This window comes from Mustela nigripes, chromosome 7, assembly GCF_022355385.1.
Source record: "Mustela nigripes isolate SB6536 chromosome 7, MUSNIG.SB6536, whole genome shotgun sequence".
Taxonomy (NCBI): Eukaryota; Metazoa; Chordata; class Mammalia; order Carnivora; family Mustelidae; genus Mustela; species Mustela nigripes.
In genome coordinates this window covers 53,046,483-53,068,482 of record NC_081563.1, presented here as the reverse complement: position 1 = coordinate 53,068,482, position 22,000 = coordinate 53,046,483, and the positions used below count along the sequence as shown (strand labels likewise).

The 22,000-nt window shown below is 44.2% G+C and overlaps 1 pseudogene; it reads right to left on the bottom strand.

Annotated features, from left to right (window-relative positions):
* Positions 1-17,261: 17,261 nt before the first annotated feature.
* LOC132022517 (U1 small nuclear ribonucleoprotein C-like) lies at positions 17,262-17,742 on the bottom strand (annotated as a pseudogene).
* Positions 17,743-22,000: the final 4,258 nt, after the last annotated feature.

The following is a 22,000-nucleotide window of genomic DNA, read 5'->3' as shown; positions in this document are numbered from 1 at the left end:
CATTGTTCCTTTTAGGATTTTTTCCCCTATGCATTCACACACATATATAGAAACACACAGATGGGAATCAGATCGCTTTGTGTGAATGGCTTATTTAAAAACCTAAGTGACAGGGACTCCTGGGTGGCTCAGTCGGTTAAGCGTCTGCTTTTGGCTCAGGTCATGATCCCAGGTCCTGGGATCGAGCCCCTCATCGGTCTCCCTGCTTGGCGGGGAGTCTGCTTCTCTTTCTGCCCCTCCTACTCTCTCTCTCTCTCTCTGTGTCAAATAAAAAAAACATAAAATGTTTTAAAAAAAAAACAACCTAAGTGACATTGGCCTGCATAGTTCTTTCCTCAACTTGCATTTCTCACTCAACAACATGTCCTGGGTCTTAATTACAGCATGCTAGTCAATAGTATGGCTTTATCGTATTGATTTAACTATTCCCCTTATCATGGATGTGTACGTCATTTCCAGTTTTTCACTTTTGCAAACAATGCTTCGGTCAACATCCTTCAACACAACTCCTTGGGCACAGGTACAAGGGTCTTCTCAAGGCAGATGTAGAAGAACAGTGGGTCCTAAGATTTTCAGTTTCAGTGGGTACCGGCCACTTGCCTTCCATGGGGATTGGAATCATTGATATGCCCATTACAGTATTAAGGCATCCATTTCCTCCAACTTTGTCAGCACTTGACCATAAGGAAAAAATTGCCAGTCTGATGAATTAAAAGTATGTCTCATTGGTTTTTTTTGGCATTTCCCTGATTACCAGCGAGGCTATTTTTATTTATTTCTTCATCCTTTCCTGTGTTTAATTTTTTCCTCAGGAAACATTGCTACTTTTGTAATACTAAAAAGAGTTCTCTTCTCTTACTCTTCCTCCTCCTTCTGGTTGTTATTAAAGCAGGCCCAAGCACATAGAAGAGGACTCTTGGCTCTGATTGGACCGCCTGAAGTCAAATGCCCGTTTCTGAGCCCACCAGTGTTAGGAGACAGGAGAACCTACAACTGCCGGAAGGTAGGTGGGACTCCCCTGACTGGCTTCCGGACTGTTCCTGGAGCTGGGGACTGAGTCAATCCCACAGTCCTCATGACTACTGCTGGGTAGAGAAGGGCTTTGTTCATTGTGCCATGACCCTTTCCAGTTCTGATACTCTCGGACTGCAAGAAGTACCGACATTGTTTGCTTAATCAATGATCTTTTGGTTGAAAAGAACAGAGACCTACTCAAGATAGATCAAGTGATAAGCAGGATTTATTTGGGGGTGGAGGGGGAAAGCAGGGGTATTTTCCAGAACACAAGGTGGAAAACAGAGCTGGGATAGGATAACTGGAAAACTGGCAGAAAGTTCACTCTCTCTCCCATCCTCTCTGTTTTCCTAGGCACATCTCCCTCTTTTCTTCCTCTCTTTCTTTCTCTCCTTCTCTCTTTTCCTTCCTTTCTTCCTTCCTCTTTCCCTCCCTCCCTCTTTCTCTCTTTTTTCTTTTCTTTTTTTTCCCCACCCTTTTCATTCTGACCAAGTGCTTCTGCTCATTTATCTGTATGTGACTTAGGCTGGTCATCCTCACTTTGATTTAATGTCTTTTCTCCCTAACTACCTACCATCTATTGCCTATGATGTCTGGGTCTCCTAGTTCAATTTTTATGAGGATAAAAATATGATTGGTTTCTAGCCAATGGACTGGTTGATTTGGAGTCATGTGTTCAAACCTGATCCAATCAAACTTGTCTGCCTGAGGTGGAGGACAGACGAGCCCCTTCCAGGGTCTATGGGTGTGGCAATTCTTATTCATTCATTCATTCATTCATTCAAGAGAGAACACAGGTGCAGGCACAAGTGGGAGGGGGAGGGACAAAGGGAGAGGGAGAAGCAGGCTCCCCACTGAGTAGGGACTCTGATGTGGGGCTTGATCCCAGGATCCTGGGATCGTGACCTGAGCTGAAGGTAGATGCTTACCCAACTGAGCCAGCCACCCAGGCGCCCCTTAGTTGTGGCAATTCTTCCAGAAACTCCAGAGGCAGGTCAGGGAGTGGAATGTGTCTCCTACAAAGGTGTGGTCTTCTAAAATCTGAGGAATTATACTGTGTTCTAAAGTATGTATGCAGAGGTAAGAATAGCATGAGCTACCCCAAACTGTTCCTTTTTTTCTACCTCTTTCTTTGACCTCCAAACCCAAATTTGGAAATTTAAGTGAAGTTTTATGCACAAAGGTATTTTACAAGTGTTACATGTAATATTGGTAAATTGAAATGGACACAATATCTTGTACTCAGGGGATGGCTAAACAAAATGTCCATTGTATACAAATTGTGTCATAAAAGTGACATTCATTAAATTTTAAATTCATTTAAATTCATTAACTTTTTAAAATTTAAAATAATAGAGGATATGCATATTATAATATATAATAGTAGTAAGTATAAAAGCATATTTGTATATGTGGCAATATGATCATAGCTATATAAATAAAAACAAACCAAAATTATATATATATGTGTACATATACATATATATATAAATATAAATAGCAATGAATATATATACATGAATGATGTGGTTGATGACTCTTCTCAGTAACATCTGAAAGCCATCTCCCTTAGACTGAGTTCTGAGACAATGGGGGAATATCCTTTATTTCACCACTGTACTGCCGGGTTTACTATAGTTTGCATAATAGACACTGAGCAAATATTTGTTGAGTAAGTGAATGAATCATGAATGAATCTTGAAACTGAGGGTGATTGGGAAGGGGGAGGTGAATTCAGTGGCCACTACGCTGTGGGATTCCAGCCTCTTCCTTAGAAGTTTGAATGAGATGAACTGATCATTGGACATGGTTTTAGGAAGCCGTGATTAATATAGAGGACTATGCTTCCAACCCCTCTGCTTTTCCAAACTAATAATCAATATAAATAATCCTCATTGGAGAAGGGAAGCACATTTGGAGTCCCCTTATCACCTTCGCAAGGCCACCACTGATGGCCTACGGGACCCATTTGGCTCACTTCTTGTACCCACCACTTTGCTGACATCCAAGGAGCTGGGGACTCCAGGCTGGGGGGCTCTGTCCTCCATCTGTGCCTGAGACCAGTGGCATGCCCCATTACAGTTCTTCACTATGACACAGGGTCTTCCCTGTCTCAGCACAGGAAATTTCTGAGGTTGGACTGAGGTTTTACTAAAACCAGAGCTCTCTATCCTGAGCGATGTGGATGCTGAACTCTATCAGTGCAAGAGGGTGTGTGTGTGTGTGTGTGTCTGAGAATCAAATTCTGAGATAAATAAATCTACTGAGAAGGAGTTGCCCAGTGTGTCTAACATCTACTAGTATTGCATCTTCTTTTGGTCCCTAAACACCCTTGATCCTCCACTGTTCTAGACTTCATCTCTTTCCTCTTTTACCCAGTGTTTTTTTTTTTTTTTAAGATTTTATTTATTTATTTGAGAGAGAGAGAGCATGAGAGAGAGAGAACATGAGCAGGGGGACGGGCAGAAAGAGACGGAGAAGCAGACTCCCGCTGAGCAGGGAGGCTGACATGGGTCTCAATCCCAGGATCCTGAGATTATGACCCAAACCGTAGGTAGACACTTGACTGACTGAACCACCCAGGTGCCCCAAGATTTAACAAATACTTACTAAAGACTTACTATGGGTCAGGCATCTCTCTTGGTGCTGGGCGCATAGTAATGGACAGAGTGGAACTGGTTCCGGCTAATGGAACTCACCTTCTACAGGGAACTCAGATGGCCTTTGAGCAGCAAGGTTGTATGCCAGTGATTCTCAAGCTTGGCTGCTTTTTGGAATCATCTGGGAGGTTTGAAAAATACTGATGCCCGGATGCCACTTCCAGAGATTCTGATTTGCTGGGTCTTGAATGTGGCCTGGGTGTTGACGTTTAAAAGACAGGCAAAAATCCCTGGGAGATTTAATGTGTAGTCAGAGTTGACAACCCTTGGTCTGGGCAGGGGAACCCAGAAGTGGGAAGTGCTGGGGTACATCTGAGAATGGCTTCTCTGGCTGGAGCGCCCGCTGCTAGGGCAGTGGTGGGGCACGAGGCTGACAAGGCGGGCAGGGGCCGGGCCACACAAGGCCCTCTGGCTTATGTCAAGTGTTTTGTTTCTGTGTGCTGAGAGCAACAGGAAACTACTGAAGCTTTTAAGCACGGGGTTGAGTTTGGTTTAGGAAAGATCTCTTTGGCTGCACTGGGGGGATAGGTTGGAGGGAAAGACTAATACTGGGGAGACCAGAGAGGAAATGGATGGATGAACGCTGGGGAGAGATAGTAGTTGCTTGTTGCCTTTTATGTTTCCAGGAGCAAACTCTGGGATGGAGTTGGGTGGGCAGGACATTTATTCTTTGCTATGGAAAGGTGGAGGGAATGTGGGAATGGGCAGAGAGAGAAGCCAGCTTGCAAGGCAGGTGAGGGGGAGTGAAATATGTGACCCAAAATGCACCACTGTGGCATATGGATGTCTTGAGCTGAAGGTTATCAACGCCCAGCAGACTCAGGAAGGGTTATTTTTTAATTAAAAAAAATTTTTTTTAACCTCTCCCTTAACTGCCTAAAGGAATGTAGATAGAGGGGGGTCTGTACCAGGAAGAGACCTATTACCAGAGATAACTTTTTATATCAGAAAGATTTATCTGCCTGGTATGGCAAACATTTATTTACCAAACATTTGTTCTTCCCATCGTCCTGTGAATTGTTCTGCACCGCTCTGAAGTTCCAGACCCCCACCCTCTTCTTTTTAGCTCAGGATAGCATATGAGCCTCAACTGCTCCACTGTCTTTGAGCCTCATATTGTTGGGGTTCCTGTACATAGGAAATTAAATTTCTTTTTTCTTCTGTTAATCTGTCTTATGTCAATTTGATTGTTAGACCAGCCAAAGACCTTAGAAGGGAAGAAGGGAAAAGTTTTCCTCTTCTCTAGAGGCATGACAAAGCCAGGGCCAGCCCTCCTGGAAGCTCTGTGCATAGTATTGGGTCTGACAGGCATGTCCTTCATCAGCACAGAGAGGCTAGGAGACATGTGTCTCGATCATCTTCAGGGTTTGGGCTGCCATAGGCTGGTGGCTCTCTGCAGCTAATATGGGAGCAGATAGCCGGACAAATCCTTTCCTGGAGAGGGGTGTCCATGGTGCATCTCCACGTCTAGCCTGCTGGAGGAGTGTGGGGGCATCGAGAGAGAGACCAGAGAATGGATAGGAATGCGAGTAGCAGGTAGAACCAGTGGGCCAGATGATTCATTAGATTGATTAGATGTGGGAGCTTGTACATTCCTTCATTTGCTCGGCAAACATTTACTGAGACCTGTTATGTACCAGGCACTGTTCAAGGCACTGGGGATTCAACAGCGAGTGAAACAGACAAAAATCCTTATGCCCGTGGAGCTTATAGTAAGAGAGAAAGAGTAAGAAATAGATGCAGGTGAAATACACAGAATGTTAGAAAGGGATCCATGCTAAGAAGAACAATACCACGTAGGAGGAGGACCGAATGTGTGGGCATGAGTGTGGGTGTTGCGATCTTAGGAGGGTGGGCAGTGAAGGCCATATTAAAAAAGTGACTTTTTTAAAAAAGATTTTATTTATTTATTTGACAGACAGAGATCACAAGTAGGCAGAGAGGCAGGCAGAGAGAGAGGAGGAAGCAGGCACCCCACTGAGCAGAGAGCCCGATGCGGGGCTTGATCCCAGAACCCTGGGATCACGACCTGAGATGAAGGCAGCGGCTCTAACCCACTGAGCCACCCAGGCGCCCCAAAAGTGACTTAAAAAAAAAAGATTTTATTTATTTGAGAGAGAGGGAGAGTGAGAGAAAGCATGAGGAGGGCAGAGGGAGAGGGAGAAGTAGACTCCCACTGAGCAGGGAGCCAGAGTTGGGACTCGATCCCAGGACCCTAGGATCATGACGTGAGCCAAAGGCAGATGCTTAACTGACTGAGCCACCTAGGGTCCCCCAAAAAGTGACTTTTGAATAAAGATGTAAAGGAGGTGAGGGAGCCAGCCATGTGGATATCTGAGGAAAGCACATTCTCAGTGAAGAGATAAGTCAAGGGCTCTGGAACTTAAAGGGATGGAGAAAATATTAATAATGAAGTTTGTATTTACAAGTGTATCATATCTGTAGCTGTCATACTCGGAATAGCACAAAAGTGAGGAAATATTCTTCCAGTATTATCATGACCAAGTCATTTGTTACTGTAAATAAAATACCAACCCACATTCATGTCCAAACCACATTCATTTGCCAGTTGCAACCTTAGGATGTCTAGCCACAGAAGAGGTTGGCAAAAATTGGTGAAAGCCTTTGGCTTATTGATGAGTTGGATCTATGGTATTTACAATCAAGAGTACTGTATATTGGGGTGCCTGGGTGGCTCAGTGGGTTAAGCCTCTGCCTTCGGCTCAGGTCATGATCTCAGAGTCCTAGGATCGAGCCCCGCATCGGGCTCTCTGCTCAGTGGGGAGCCTGCTTCCCCCTCCTTCTCTGTCTGCCTCTCTGCCTACTTCTGATCTCTGTCTGTCAAATAAATAAATAAAATCTTAAAAAAAAAGAGTACTGTATATTTTATTATTCTTGTAAATGATGTACTGGACATCCCTTATACTAGTAAACTTTTTACACCAAAGGGCATCCCATGCAAACTGGTTGTTAAACATGGACCACGACAACACTGGGTTGGAGAAAGATGCAGAAGCAAGCTGGGCACTTGCAGTGACTTTATGGACTCCTGGCCGTAGGTAACATGAGGACTGCAGCACCCAGTAAAACAAAGCTTTGTCCTTCCTTCCTTCGTCTCAGGTTTTAATATCCTTCTTCCACTTTCCACTTGGAGGTTTGAGTTCATCCGCTTCCCATGGTATCCCTTCAGCTGTCTCACACTCAGAGTCTCTTCTTCTCTGTCCAGTGTCTTTGGGTTGCTGAGTCTCCTGGAGAGGCTGCCTGGCAGTGGATTCCCTGGCGGGTCGGGGACCCAAAGCTGCAACTTTGTTTACCACCCCACACCCCAGCTTGTCTGGGTGAAAGGATCAGACATCTTATTTTCCTTAAGAGAGTTTCACTTCCCTGAATGTAATAAGTAGGTAAGTATCAGCTAATAGTTATTGTTTTTAAAAAAAGATTTTATGTATTTATTTGTCAAAGAGAGAGAGAGAGCACAAGCAGGGGGAGCAGCAGGCAGAGGGAGAAGCACGCTCCCCACTGAGCAGGGAGCCTGATGGGGGACTTGATCCCAAGACTCTGGGATCATGGCCTGAGCCGAAGGCAGATGCTTAACCGACTGAGCCACTCAGGCATCCTATGTTATTTATTATAAAAGGTAGCTAATACTTTTGAGTAGTTACTCTGGGCCAGGTGTTCGGCTGGGAACTTTACATGTGTTCTATCTGAGGCTCACCACCACTTCTGAGGTCATTTTACAGAAGAAGACATTAAAGCCTAGAAATTAAGTTGCCTAGGTTCACAAGATGATTAAGGTAGAGTTGGGATTTGAACCCAAGCTCAGGTCATTATCCCAGGGTCCTGGGACCGAGTCTCATGTCGGGCTCCCTGCTCAGTGGGGAGCGTGCTTCTCCCTCTGCCTGCTGCTCCCCCTGGTTGTGCTCTCTCTCTCTCTGTCAAATAATGAATAAAATCTTAAAAAAAAAGATAGTTACTTAAAACTACTATTCTATACTTCACATGGACTCTAGCCTTGTCTACAATGTAAAAGAAAAAATAAAAAAATACACAAAAAAGGAAATAAAAGGAAAAATTTATTAGCTGAATTTTTAAAATTTATTTGACAAAGAGAGTGAGAAAGGTCACAAGCAGGCAGAAGGCGGGGAAGTAGGCTCCCTGCTGAGCAGGGAGCCAGATGTGGGGCTTGATCCCAGGACCCTGGGATCATGACCTGAGCCAAAGACAGAGGATTAACCCACTGAGCCACCCAGGAGCCCCTATTAGCTGACATTTTCATAGAGCATTACAACCTGATAGAGCTGTTTTCGTATACAATATCTTCCCAAGAGAGAAGGCAAATTGAGCTGCTTGAATAGGTCATAGAAGGTTCATTGAAAATGTAATTAGATTATTTTCTGTGAAATAGTCTCTCTGGATGGAGCAACCTGTTTAATGAAACAAAGCCAACTTCACTGCTCTTTTCCTGTCAGTCTGATTCCCAGGAGCAAACTAACAGTGGTGGGAACTGACAGCTTTGAGGTCTCTCTCTGAATCTCCCTGTCTCAGTTCTACAACCTCGCCTTGGGCACCCCTGAGGAAAGAGTACAAATATTCAGCACTTTAAAGATTTGAGAGGAGAGAGAGCAAGCAAGCGGGGGTGGAGGAAGGAACAGAGGGAGAGGGACAAGCAGACTCCCTGCTGAGCACGGAGCCCAACATGGGGCTCCATCTCACAACCCTGAGATTATGACCTGAGCCAAAATCAAGAGCTAGATGCTTAACTGACTGAGCCACCCAGGCACCCCCCCCCCCAATATTCTATGCTTTAGCCAAGGTACTTTGCATGTATGTCCTAGAGCATTGTGTAGTCAGGTTCAGATAGAATGTCTTAATTCTAAACCTTTCATAACTTAAAATTATTTAGAGACATGGATAGAAGTGAAGGTAATGGAAGGTTCTTGCCTTACTCAATCTTTCCTTCCATCTTTCCCTCCTGACTTCCTACAGTCATTGTCCAGGGCACTCAAAAGTCCTCGGAGATTCAAAGATGGATAAGACCTGCTTGCTACCCTTGAAAAACTCGCAGCTTGGGAAACAGACATTCTAGAATTACATTACAGTAATCTTATCATTTATTTTATTTTTAGTTAAAAGTGGTAGAGACCAGGACAACGGTCTTCCCTCCGCAAACATGACCGAGTTCTTCCAGTTCTAGCTACAGGGACCCCGGGGTCCCATCCCCGGCTTCCTGGGAGGCTGCTTGATCCTGCCCTACAGTCCCCTCAGCCCAAGGAGGGGGCAGAAAGAAGCGCTGGAGCCAATCCTGGGTGGCACTTCTCCAGGCAGCTACAAGAAGGACCACTCTTTGAGGCTAGACCAATAAGCCTTCTTGTTTCCAGGAGAAAAGGCTTACCGTCCAGAGGGCTTCAACAGCTGGGTGCTAGCCAGTGGAAGAGGTAAATATAAAGTCAATAGAGGAAGGCAGCTTAACTTCATCTTGAAATACAAACTAGGTTTAAAAATCCCCAAGGTGTGTGCTTCCAGACATAGCTGGTTTCTTGAGGTGAGCTGACAGGAGGAAGCCTGGGAAAGGTGCTGAGTGGGTTGTGGGGTTTGGTGTGGGTAAGCCTGCTCATCTGCACAGGGCCAATGGATGTGTAAGAAGCAGAAAGGTTTTTCTAAATCTTTGATGGCCACAGATTGCCCTCTCCTCTGTTCCTGGGCTCCACATCTCCCAAACCTGCCAATGGAGGCTCATGGTGCAGCCGTGACTTTGTTAGAAGCTTAATTCTCAGGAACTGAGTTCCCAAACTGTTCTAAATCAAGGCTCACTTCGCTGAGCCGTAGTTCCCCAGACTTTGGCTGGGTCAGCCTAGGACCCAGCTCAAGCATTAGCTCTTATTTAAGGAAACAGGTCGTCCCAGCACCAGATGGTTAAGTCCCCTGGGCCGAAGGCTGTGTCTGTTTTATCTTTACGTCTCCAGAGCTTGGCATAATGTATCTGGCACAAAGTAAGTGCTCAGTAAAGTGTCTTAGTTTATTTGATTTTATAAAATAAAATAATTCAAAACTCTTTCTCTTTAAGGGACCCATATAATGTTTTTAAATGAAATAAGGATAGATGTACAATTTTTAAAGAAAAAGTTACCGACTCTTTAAGAACATGAGAGTTGGTGGTGGTCTTAGTCTACTCTGGGTGCCATAACAAAATACCACAGAGGCTGTGACTTCAGCAACAGAAATTAATTTTCCCCCTGCTCTGGTGGTTGAGAATTCCAAGACCAAGGTCTAGCGTGGTGTGTTTCTTTCTTTCCTTTTTTTTTTTTTTTTTTTTTTAAAGATTTTATTTGTTTATCTGGTGCAGAGAGAGAGAGAGAGAGAAACAGAGTTCACAAGTAGTCAGAGAGGCAGGCAGAGAGAGAGGGGGAAGTAGCCTCCCATTGAGCAGAGAGCCCAATGTGGGGCTCGATCCCAGGACCTCGAGATCAGGACCTGAGCCAAAGGGAGAGGCTTAACCCACTGAGCCACTCAGGCACCCCGCACGGTGGGTTTCTGATGAGGCCTCTCTTCCCAGCTGGGGATGGCTGCTTTGTTCTCACAAGGTCTTCTCTCTGAGTACTACAAGGAGAGAGGAAGTGCATTCTCCAGTATCTTTTCCTACAAGAACACCAATCCTGTAGAATCAGGGCGCCACTCCTATGACCTCATTCAATCTGCATCATCTCCTAAAGGCCCCATCTCCACATATAGTCACACTGGGGGTGAGGGCTTCAACATATGAATTTTTGGGGGGGCCACACAGTTTAGTCCATAGCAGGTGGTCCAAATAATAAACATGAATATCCTAAGGGTGGCCCCAAATGAGAAGTGGCCAGGATGAACGCTTTCCCTCAGCAACCAGGGTGCAGTGCCCTATGCTCTCCATTCTTGCAGATCCCTTGCTCTCCAAGCCTCCTTACAGCACTCCCCTCCTCGAGTCCTCACGATCGCTCTGTGAATTAATTTTTACTCAGGCAAGAGCTGGGAGGGACGACTTTCATCGTCTGCAAATGGATGAGACTGGATTTCATTGCTGACCCACCTCTCCCTTCCCAGAGGCAGGGCACTTGGGGCGAATGGAGGGCTTGAGCTACCAGTGAACTCCACAGGCTCACCGTTCCCCCTGACTTCTCTCCTTCTCTCTACTGTGGTGACAACTGTGAGCCAATCAGACCTAGGGTGAATGGGGAAGCGGGAGGGAGCTGAGCTTTGGCCTAAGAAAAGCTCCTGACAAACCTACACAGATACGGTTATCATAAAAGAAGATATAAAAATGGGTATCAACAAACGCATTGCCTTATTTGAGCATGAAGCTTCCATCTTTACGTGGCAGGTGTCTTTTTGCACCAGTGACTGACATCTGCGGAGCGTGAAGTTTTGGAATGTTTTTCTGGTTTATGTAATTCTGGAAGGGTCCAGAATGTGGTTCTGGTAGGTCTCCCCATGGAAAAAAAAAAAAAAAAAGAAAAAAGGCCCTGGTACTATCTCTGAGAGGGACAGGTAATAAGCATTCACGAACCTGCCTAATGAGCATCTTGGTGGAGATTAAAGGCTGGGTAGGTGTTTTTCCAGGCCATACATATAATTTAAATTTAAATCTTTATTTATTTTACACTGATTAGTCTAGAGGTTGTTTTCTTAGGAGCAAACATGGAGCCATGCATACTTCCATTGTAAAAAAGGAAAATAAAAAATACCCATGAAATGCAAGAGGCCCTTCAGGTTCTTGGCCAAAGGCCAGCGCTATCCCCGCTGTGGAGCACTTGGTCATTACTGTCTTCCAGGTGCTGTTTGTTTCCTAATCCTGGCTCTACCTGTTTCTCAGTGTCTCAGGTCTTGCTTTGAGTACAGAATATGTTTTATTTTTTCCTCTTCAAGGACCGTGTGTGTGTCATTTTAAAAGCAGTTCATGTTCACCATAAAAATGTGCCCAGTGCAGAAAAGATAAAGAAGCAGGAACATCCCCGCCCCCACCTCAGGCTCCTAGTACTTAAGTGTTGACTACTGGCAATTCCTATTTCTATCTTGTCTTATTTCTTTGCATTTGATTTCCTTTACATTTTTGATGTAGTTGAATCACATTGTATTTTTCACTCTTGTATCCTGTTCTCTTCCCCTGACATTGTTTCTTAAACAGCTTTCTTATCATTCAAGCCAAGCAAGAACTCTGTAAACCTAATTTTTAATGGCTGACTGACATTCTGTCTTGTAGGTAATTATTGGATAATTTTTAGAGGGAAAATTATGACTCTCTTATAAAGGTAAAATGAGCACATCAGAGGGTTTATTTCAATCGTGAAATAAGATGCTGAAAGATGCTGCAATTGGTTCAAAGGGGGAATGAAAAGAACTACATAGATACCGACAATGGGGAAATGCTGGAATGAATTTACAAATAGCTACTGAGATGTCTGTGAGATGGTTCCTTCTATCTGACCCAGCCTTTCCCCACCATCCTCCATGGCTCTCACATGGTATTCATAACTGAGAGGTAGACAAGATCCTAGGCAGCTTCCCCCAGGAAACTCCAGGTGCAGGAGGAAGAGCTCCTTTCCTTGCGTGAGGAGAAGTTGCTGGGTGATACCTCAAAGAAGGTGCTCTGAGGGGTAAGGGGGAGAGGACAGAGAAAGCTTCACAGTGGCCGAGAGCAGAAAGATGTGTAGAAGTCAGACAGGCAAAGTTCTGTTTTCTAAGAACCACTGCTTAAACTTTCTCTGCATTCTACCACAGAAGTAGCTGTGGGTCTTTACTTCTGGTCCATTTTGAACAATTAGGGGCTGGGGGTGGAGAGATGGTTCCAGGCACAGAGAAGAACTGATGAAGGTGGGGAGACAGGGGAGAGCTTGGCATTGGGATGAGCTGAGAGGAGCTCCGCCCGGCTAGTGCTGGAGTCTGTGAGGAACCCCGGAGTGAGGGGGTTGGGTTGGCAGGGTCAATTCATGGAGGGGCTCTGAGGCTTTTAGTACTTTATCCTATGATCAAAATGAGCCTCATTTTCCTTTCCTTTCTTCTTCTCTCCTCCCCTCGCCTTTTTTTTTTTTTTTTAAAGATTTTATTTATTTACTTGACAGAGAGAGATCACAAGTAGGCAGAGAGGCAGGCAGAGAGAGAGAGAGAGAGGAGGAAGCAGGCTCCCTGCTGAGCAGAGAGCCCGATGCGGGACTCGATCCCAGGACCCTGAGATCATGACCCGAGCCGAAGGCAGCGGCTCAACCCACTGAGCCACCCAGGCACCCCTCCCCCCGCCTTTTTAAAAAAAGATTTTATTTATTTATTTGACAAAGAGAGCACATGCAGGGGAAGCAGCAGGCAGAGGGAGAGGGAGAGGGAGAAGCAGGCTCCTTGCTGAGCTGGCAGCCCCAAACAGGACTGATCCCAGGACCCTGGAATCATGACCTGAGCCGAAGGCAGATGTTTAACCAGCTGAGCCACCCAGGCGTCCCTCATTTTCCTTTCTTGATACCGGAACATTTAAGAAGTCATTTTCTGGGGCTCAGATACATTATGACGGGCAATCTGCTTTACTCAGTCCATCAATTTAAACGTAAATCTCATCGAAAAACATCCTCACGGAAACAACCAGAATGATGTTTGACCAAATATCTGGATATCCTGTGCCCCAGTCAAGTAGACACGTGAAACTAACCATCACACCAGCTCTGATTTGATTTTTTTCCATTTAGCTTTTTAATCATTCTGGAATTGATTTTGATATACGGTGTAGGGTATGGATCTAAATTGATTTATTTTATAAATAACCAACCAACCATCCCAACACTATATTGGTTATTTCTTTCCATTTCCATTCAATTGGGTTTGAGTTCAGTTTGTTTTCGCTCAACAGATGTTCTTCCTTTTTCGTGTCTTAAAAATCTTATATATTTGTTTCTTTTCTATAAAAATTTTCTAGGCTCGGGGTGCCTGGGTGGCTCAGTGGTTTAAGCCTCTGCCTTCGGCTTGGGTCATGATCTCGGGGTCCTGGGATCGAGCCCCGCATCGGGCTCTCTGCTCAGCAGGGAGCCTGCTTCCTTTCCTCTCTCTCTGCCTGCCTCTCTGCCTACTTGTGATCTCTGTCAAATAAATAAATAAAATCTTAAAAAAAAAATTTCTAGGCTCTTTTACCTCATGGCCAATGCCTGGAAGAAGCAGAGAAACCTCCCTTTATGAAAAAGAAAATGAAGAAACAAACAAACAATCCCCCCACCCCCCAAATTTAATCTCTGCTAGGGCACCACTCTGCTAGGGCACTCCATCCCTATGAAAAAGACTAGAGCATGCAATACAATATAACTCTATAATTAGTGACTTCAGTTTGCATGTTCCAGAAAGGCAAGGATCAGCATGCCTTTTGGTAGGGACCTCACGGAAGAAGGGGGTTTGGCCTGGAAAAGCAAGTAGTGGGAATCTAGGAGGAACATATGAAGAAAGGTGGAGAATCGATTTGAGGGTGAAAATTGTAGCCTAAAAACGTGTTTGGGGATCAGTAAAGTTGTCAGGATGCTTAACTACCTTCATTTCTGGGTCTGTGAAATGGGTTTTATTTCTCCTGCTCCCTCCTTGATGAAGGGGGTGGCATATAGAGACTGAGAGGGCATTTGTGATGTATCCAGAGTTCTTTCAAGAAAAGCCAAGTGGACTACAAGGCATTTATTCATTAAGTCTGAAAACCTTTCATCCCCCACCCCACCCCCCTACCTGGAGACCTTGGTTATAAAGAAATAATGCAATAATTGTGTTGCAACATGTTTTTCCTCTGGTCTGTTTCTTATTCCTCTGGAGTAAGAGGCATGGACGTTTAGATCTCAACTGAAGGCATTGATTGGGAGGGTTTCTCCCAGAGTTGGCCCAGTTGGAAACTAGGTAATCCAAGCTAGAGGGAAAAGGCACCCCCCACCCCCAGCTTGTTAGCTCACACAACACAAAGCTTTTAACTCAGATCAGAGAGTTCAGTTGGCCTTTACGAGTGAGCCTGTGAGCTGGGGGCTGGAGGCGGTTGAGTTCGGTTGGAAAGGGGATGGCAGGAATGTTCTTGCTTTTCCTCCGTCAAGAGTTTGTTGGGGTGGGAGAAGGGGAGAGGGAGAGGGAAATTTGCCAAAAGGGGAAAGGAGGAGCTGGAGAAGGGTGGAGTGAGCTAGGAACGCACTTGAGAGTTATCAGGAGCTGAGGCCTCCTTTCATGGCAACCTGGCTGTCGGGTTGGTTGATGGGTTTTTCCAAACTCCAAACTCCTGTGATTCGGGACTGTGGCTTTAGTAATTATCCAAGCACTCCTTTACCCTTGTGCGTAAATAGCCAATTATCTTAAACTGTCAAAAGGGCCCAGAAGTCTCAAATAAGGATCAGTTTCCTAAAGGCAGGGACTGAGCTGACCCACTTTTAAAAAGTTCCAGGCATAGATCTGGAGACAGCATGGCTTTGTGTGGGTGTATGGAAGTGAGGGGCAGGAACAGAGTTTCATTTAAAAAAAAAAAAAAAAAAAAACGGCTTGAAAGAGATATAATTCCCATACCATACAATTTACCCATTTAAGGTGTACAATTCACTGGTCTTAGGATACACAAAGATTTGTGCAACTATCACCAAAGTCCATTTGAGAACATTTATCGCTTCAAAAAGAAACCCTGCACCCTTCAGCAACCCTCCCACCCCCAGCTTCCCGCCCCACCTCAGGCCTAAACAACCATGTACTTTCTGCTGTTATAAATTTCCCCATTCTGGACTTTCATATGAATGGAATCCTGTAATATATGGTCTTTTATGACTGGCTTTCACTTGGCATAATGTTTTCAAGTTTCATCCATGTTGTAGAATTTGCCAACATTTCATTCCTTTTTATGGTTGAGTAATATTCCATTGTATGACTCTGTTGCTTTTCATTTGCACATTCATCAGTTTATGGACATTTGGGTCATTTCTACCCTTTGGTAATTATAAATTCTGCTCTAAACATCCATGTCAAAGTTTCCATGTGGACATATGTTTTCAGTTCTCTTGAGTATATACCCAGGAGTGGAACTGCTGGGTCACATGCTAATTCTACGTTTATCTCTAGGCAGATTCTACCTAGTTCCTAGGTAGGAACCACCAAACTATTTTCCACAGTGGCTTTATCATTTTATATCCTCACCAGCAATGCAGAAGAATTTCAATTTCTCCACATCCTCACAAAAACTTGTTATTATCTAAAAAAACTACTGTAGTAGATCTCCTTATGGTTATGAAATGGTATCTCATTGTAATTTTGATTTGCATTTCCTTAATGACCAGTTTTAAGCTAATTTTTGCATATGGTATGGGATAAGGCTCTCACTTTGTTCTTTTGCAAGTGGCTGTCCAGCGTCGTTTGTTGAAGAGTGTTCCTTCCCATCGAATGCTTTGGGCACCCTTGTTCTTTTTGACCATATATGTATAGGTTTATTTATGGACTCTTATTTTTACTCCATTGGTTTATATGTCTATCTTTGTGCCATAACACACTGTCTTGCTTACTCTTGTTTTGTAGTAAATATCGAAATTGGGAAGTGTGAACCTTACTTTATTCTTTTTCAGGATTGCTTTGACTATTTTGGTCCCTTGCAACTCCATATGAATTTTACACTTAACTGATCCATTTCTTTCTTTTTTTTTTTTAAGATTTTATTTATTTATTTGACAGAGAGAGATCACAAGTAGGCAGAGAGGCAGGCAGAGAGAGAGAGAGGAGGAAGCAGACTCCCTGCTGAGCAGAGAGCCCGATGCGGGACTCGATCCCAGGACCCTGAGACCATGACCTGAGCCGAAGGCAGAGGCTTAACCCACTGAGCCACCCAGTCGCCCTTAACTGATCCATTTCTATACAGAAGTTAGCTGAATGCTGATAGGTTTTTTGTTGAATTTGTAGATCAGTTTGGGGAGTTTTGCCATCTTATCAATGTTAAGTCTACTGATCCATGAACATGGATGTTTTTCCATTCATTTAGATTCTTTAATTTCTTTCAAGACTATTTTTTAGTTTTGGGGGTACTTGGGTGGCTCAGTTGGTTAAGCAACCGCCTTCGGCTCAGGTCATGATCCTGGAGTCCTGGGATCGAGTCCGGCATCGGGCTCCCAGCCCCACAGGGAGTCTGCTTCTCCCTCTTACCTTCTCCCCTCTCATGCTCTTTCTCACTCATTCTCTCTCAAATAAATAAATAAATAAAAATCTTTAAAGCAAAAGACTATTTTTTAGTTTTTAGAAAAGAGTATAAATTTTGCATTTCTTTTATTAAATTTATTCCTAAATATTTTATTCTTTTTGATACTATTGTGAATGCACTTTCATTTTTTAAACTTTGTTTTCTTTTTTCTTTTTTTTTTTGGTAACTAAAACAGATGACAATTTTAATTTCACATTTCACAATAGAAATGAAAATTGCTTTTTTTTTTTTTTGGTCCCACTACTCCCCTGCAAAAACTATTCTCTCTTTGATAAGAAGGGGGAGCAAGTCTTCCTGGTTATCTTGTTAGAAAACACCCAGAGTCACAGGACCATGATCTCCTGGTGAAGTACAACAAGTAATATAAAATGGATATAAAGAAGCTCCCTCTCTCTTTATCTGTCTGGTCGAGTCATTCCTGGCTGATTGGGCACCATCAAGGGACAAGCAAGAAGTCTCATCCACTGGGGGTACAGGCATCATTGGCATGTGACTGTCCATAGGTGGCCTCATTCCAGGAGCAGGTGCCAGTGGCATCATCCCAGGAGGAGGAGGGCCCATCACTGGCATCATGGGAGGGCCCTCCATATGGGGCGTTGGCATCATACCAAGGCAATGAGGATCTGGAGACTGGTGGGGAGGTGGGATCATTGCCTCTGGAGGAGGAGGAACAAAGAATGCCGTAGGAGTTATCTATCCTTGCTGAAGTGCAGTGGTTGTTTTATTGATCAGGCTCTGAGCCTGCTCTTCCATGCATTTCTGATAGCAGTCTTTCACATTCTTTTTGTGTTTCCAACTACTACAGTGTATCTTTCTCACAGCTGGAGCGTCATGGGTGAAGTATGTGTTGCAGTAGTCACAATGAAACCTAGGCATGTTGCTCTGCAGGCCATTGGCTATTCTGTCCCTGATTTGTTTTCTTAATTTGGCTTTTGATTATTCATTGCAAGTGGGTAGAAATACAATTGATTTTTTGCATTTTTGACCTTGTATCCTGCAATTTTGCTGACCTAGTTTAATAGTTCTAATACTATTTTTTAGTGGATTTCTTAAGATTTTTTAATATTCAAGATCACATCATTTGTGAATAGAGATAGTTTTACTTCTTCCTTTTTGTCTGGACACTTTTTTCTTTTTCTTACCCTTTGTCCTAAGGAATGGTCTTAAGAGTTCGGAAAGACTAAAATGTACTGGACCAGTCTCTGGGGAGGACCTTGAAAGTGTGCCCACTGCATGCTCAGCATCCTACTTGGTGATCGTTTGTATCCATTTATCGGAAACAAAATAAAACATATATGGAACATTCATGGTGCCCTAAAAGTCTAATGGGAATGTTCTTCTCATTCTTCCCCTTTTGGGCTAAATGTTTCCTTTTCATTGCAGACTTACTGAGACCTTCTTTTTGACATATTTTCTAGGTATTTAAGATATAGTGCTGAGCAGGAGTGGCCAACACTTAGCTCAAACATCTATCTCAAAAATCAGGGAGAAAGACACGCCAAACTGATCATTGTACACTCAGGAGAGTATATAATTTACAGTTTATGGAAGAGATGTACAGAGTGATATGGGAGCATAGGAAAGGGGAAAGGGAAAAAGATTCTCAGTGGAAGCAGACTGGATGGGGACATCTTGAAAAGTAGGCAAGGGACACAAGTGTGTTTCAGATACACAAAGTCCCCACTGGCCCTCCACCAGGACCACTTCTCCAGTGATTTCTCCCTCCCTATTTGATTAGTGTGCATATAGGAGTGTGTAGACTCTCGGTGCAAGTCCTCTAAGGACCCTGGAAGAATGAGTAAGTCTAAGAAAAGAGAAATAGGAAGAATGGTTGAGGTCAACCAGGAATCATAACTAGGACTTCCTCATGGCTTCTTGAGAGAAATTACTCATCCGGTTATCCTTCTCTTCCCAGAAACCCTCTTCCCTTGGTCTTTATATGACTTTGTTCTCTGGCATTCTGCTCTACTCAGGGCAAAGGGCCTCAGTTCAAATCCTGCCTCATGTAGCCACAAATGTTTCTTTTCTTCAGTTGAATAGGCCACAAATGTGCCATCAAAATGCCTGATGTTGGGTGACCAACCATATTGATTTGTTTGAGGGTATCCCAGTTTTACCACGGAAAGTCCTGCATCCTGTGAAACCCCTCAGTCCCAGGCAAACTGGGATGGTTAATCACTCTCTCAGTATCTCTAGATGGGAGCAGTCTTCAAAGGAGTTTCATTCATCATTGGAAACCAAAGTTTTTAATGCATCTGGGAGATACTATCATCTATTGATGATTAGTTAAGACTTTGAAGTTAAGACCTAAGATAGCCTTTTAGTTCTGCCAGTTACAGTTTCTGGGCTTTCAGCTAGTTATCTGTCATTCTGAGCCTCACTTTTCACATTAGTGGAACTATGGGAATGACACTAATTGCATAGGACTGTTGAGAATTAATTGAGAGAATTCCTGCAAAGTGCTTGGCATAGGCTCTGGAGCATTGCAAGGGATTGATAAATAATCAATATTCTTGTTCAGAGGTCAGCAAACTGATGATAGTGGGCCAAATCCAATCAGCCTCCTGTTATTATAAATAAAGTTTTATTGGCGCCCCGTCCATGTTTTCACACATTGTCTATGACTCCTTTCAAGCTATAAAGGCAAAGTTGAGTAGTTGCACTAGCTGCAAAGCTTAAAGTAGTTTCTGGTCCTTTATAGAAAGAACTCGCAGGGGTGCCTGGGTGGCTCAGTGGGTTATAGCCTCTGCCTTCAGCTTGAGTCATGATCCCAGGGTCCTGGGATTGAGCCCCACATTGGGCTCTCTGCCCAGCAGGGAGTCTGCTTCCTCCATTCTCTCTGCCTACTTGTGATGTCTGTCTGTCAAATAAATAAATAAAATCTTAAAAAAAAAAGGGTTTGCAGATTCCTACTCCTAATATTACCAAGTACAGTTGAAGGAGTCCTGACTCAAAGCAGGAAGCCTGGGGCTCCAGTCTGATAGGCATTAGCTCTGTGACTTTGGGTAGAGCACTCGACTCCTCAGTGATCAAGTGATCAAGTGTCCTTGCTTGTGAAACAAGTCGATGATGTATGAGGCCTAAACATGTGGCCAAACATCCGGGACCTATGTTTTGAACCTCTGAGATACTTACGGAAAGAATTCTGTGGAAGATGGGTGAAGTGTGCAGTGAATTCTGGCTTTGATGCCTCTTTCTTGAATTCCCAGATTTGATGAGGTGTTCCCTTCCTGAGCTGCGCCCTTTACAGTAAGTCCCAGCGGTCTTGAGAAGACGGCAGGATGAACTAGCTCATCCGACCTGCCTGAAAGTCTCTGTCAGTGGCTCTGGAGAAGTCAGGGCTGTGTCCTACCCCACCGGGAGCCTGGTTTCTGGTGTGAGGAAGAATGAATCACAACCCACTCCACCTGATCTCCCTGCCTATGGGGGTTTGTGGAGAGTCACCCTTACTTATTAATGATAATTTTTAAATGACTCTGAGCCACCTCAGAGGTCTGTCTCTACTCTCCCGAAAGTGCTGATTTCAGAATGATGTCCTCTGGTTTCAAAACTGGACAAAATGCACAGGAACAGATAGGGAGAGAGAGGGAGGAAGGGAGAGAGAGATAGAGAGAAAGAAAGAGAGAAGAGGCTTTCAAGAGTTTTCCATATTTAATTAGCCATTACATTGAAACCTCCCACTAGGGGTTTGGGGGGTAGGAAAAGAATAAATGAAACAATGGGATTGGGAGGGAGACAAACCATAAGTGACTCTTAATCTCAAAAAACAAACTGAGGGTTGCTGGGGGGAGGGGAGACAGGAGAGGGGGGTGGGGTTATGGACATTGGGGAGGGTATGTGCTATGGTGAGTGCTGTGAAGTGTGTAACCCTGGTGATTCACAGACCTGTACCCCTGGGGCTAAAATACATTGTAGGTTTATAAAAAAATAAAAAAATAATTTTAAAAAAGGAGGTAAAAGACAATAAAAAGTTTTGTTAAAGGGGAAGAAAAAACAAAAAAAACCTCTCCCACCAACTCTTCAGCTGTAACTCCATTTTATAAAGAAATCTCTTTCTCCCCCTTCCCCCCTCCCCTCTCCCCAATCCAGATTCTTTCCTTCATTTGTCTCCCTAAGCACCAGTTTAAGTCCTTCTCCTTTGAGAACCTTTTCTGGCTAACACAGGTCTCCCTTCCCTCCCTTTTCTGTGTGGTTGGAGACTCTACTCAGCACAGCACTACCTCACACCTGGTCTGGATTGCGTTCCTGAGGGTTCTAAGGGCATTCATCTCCTCTTCCCAGAAGGGCTGTCATTTCCACAAGGCGAGGGCAGGGCTGTGCTGTCTGCCTCATCGGCATGCCCTGCGGGTTTGGGCTGGCATTGGGCACAGCAGGAGGTGGGGGCCTGGTAGAAGATTCTCCTCACCTGCCTCCAGCCAGTGACAGGGCTGGGACTTCCCATCTCATCCAGGCTCTGGAGGCCACATTTAAACCTCTCCTACACCCAGATCTCTTTTTTGACTTGTTATCCTCACAGATGGATTGATTTCATCCTGCCCTGCTCTTCCCTTAAGGCTGTGGTATGTCAGGGCTGGACTTTTTCCCTGATTAGGATAATGACATCAGGGTTTGGCTGGTGGCAGCCTTTCCCTAGTGAATAAAGAAACAAACTCTATGGTCACCACAAATGAGTGCTTATCTGCCTTGTCCTCTTCTTGCAGAATAATTAACATTCTGTTGCTAGGAAAGCCATGAGTGTCATGGGGATGTCTAATTGCATTAACATACTGGAACTCTTTTGATTCTCTTTATTTTGGTGTCAACTTGTATTGTGATTATGGTGGGGGGACTAACTCTTTCTATTGTTTTTTTTTTTTTCTATTATTTTTAAGTTTATTTGAGAGAAAGAGAGAGAGCGCATGTGAATGCGGGGGAAGAACAGAGGAGAGGGATAAGCAGACTCCTGATGTGCTTCAGGAGAGACCCAATGCAGGGCTCGATCTCACAACCCTGAGATCACGACCTGAGCTGTAATCAGGAGTCAGATGCTCAACCGACTGAGCCACCGAGGCACCCCAAACCCTTCTCTTTAAACTAATGTGGATATGAATTATTTCCAGCAGAAAAAAACACACATTCAAGATACAGGGTGGGT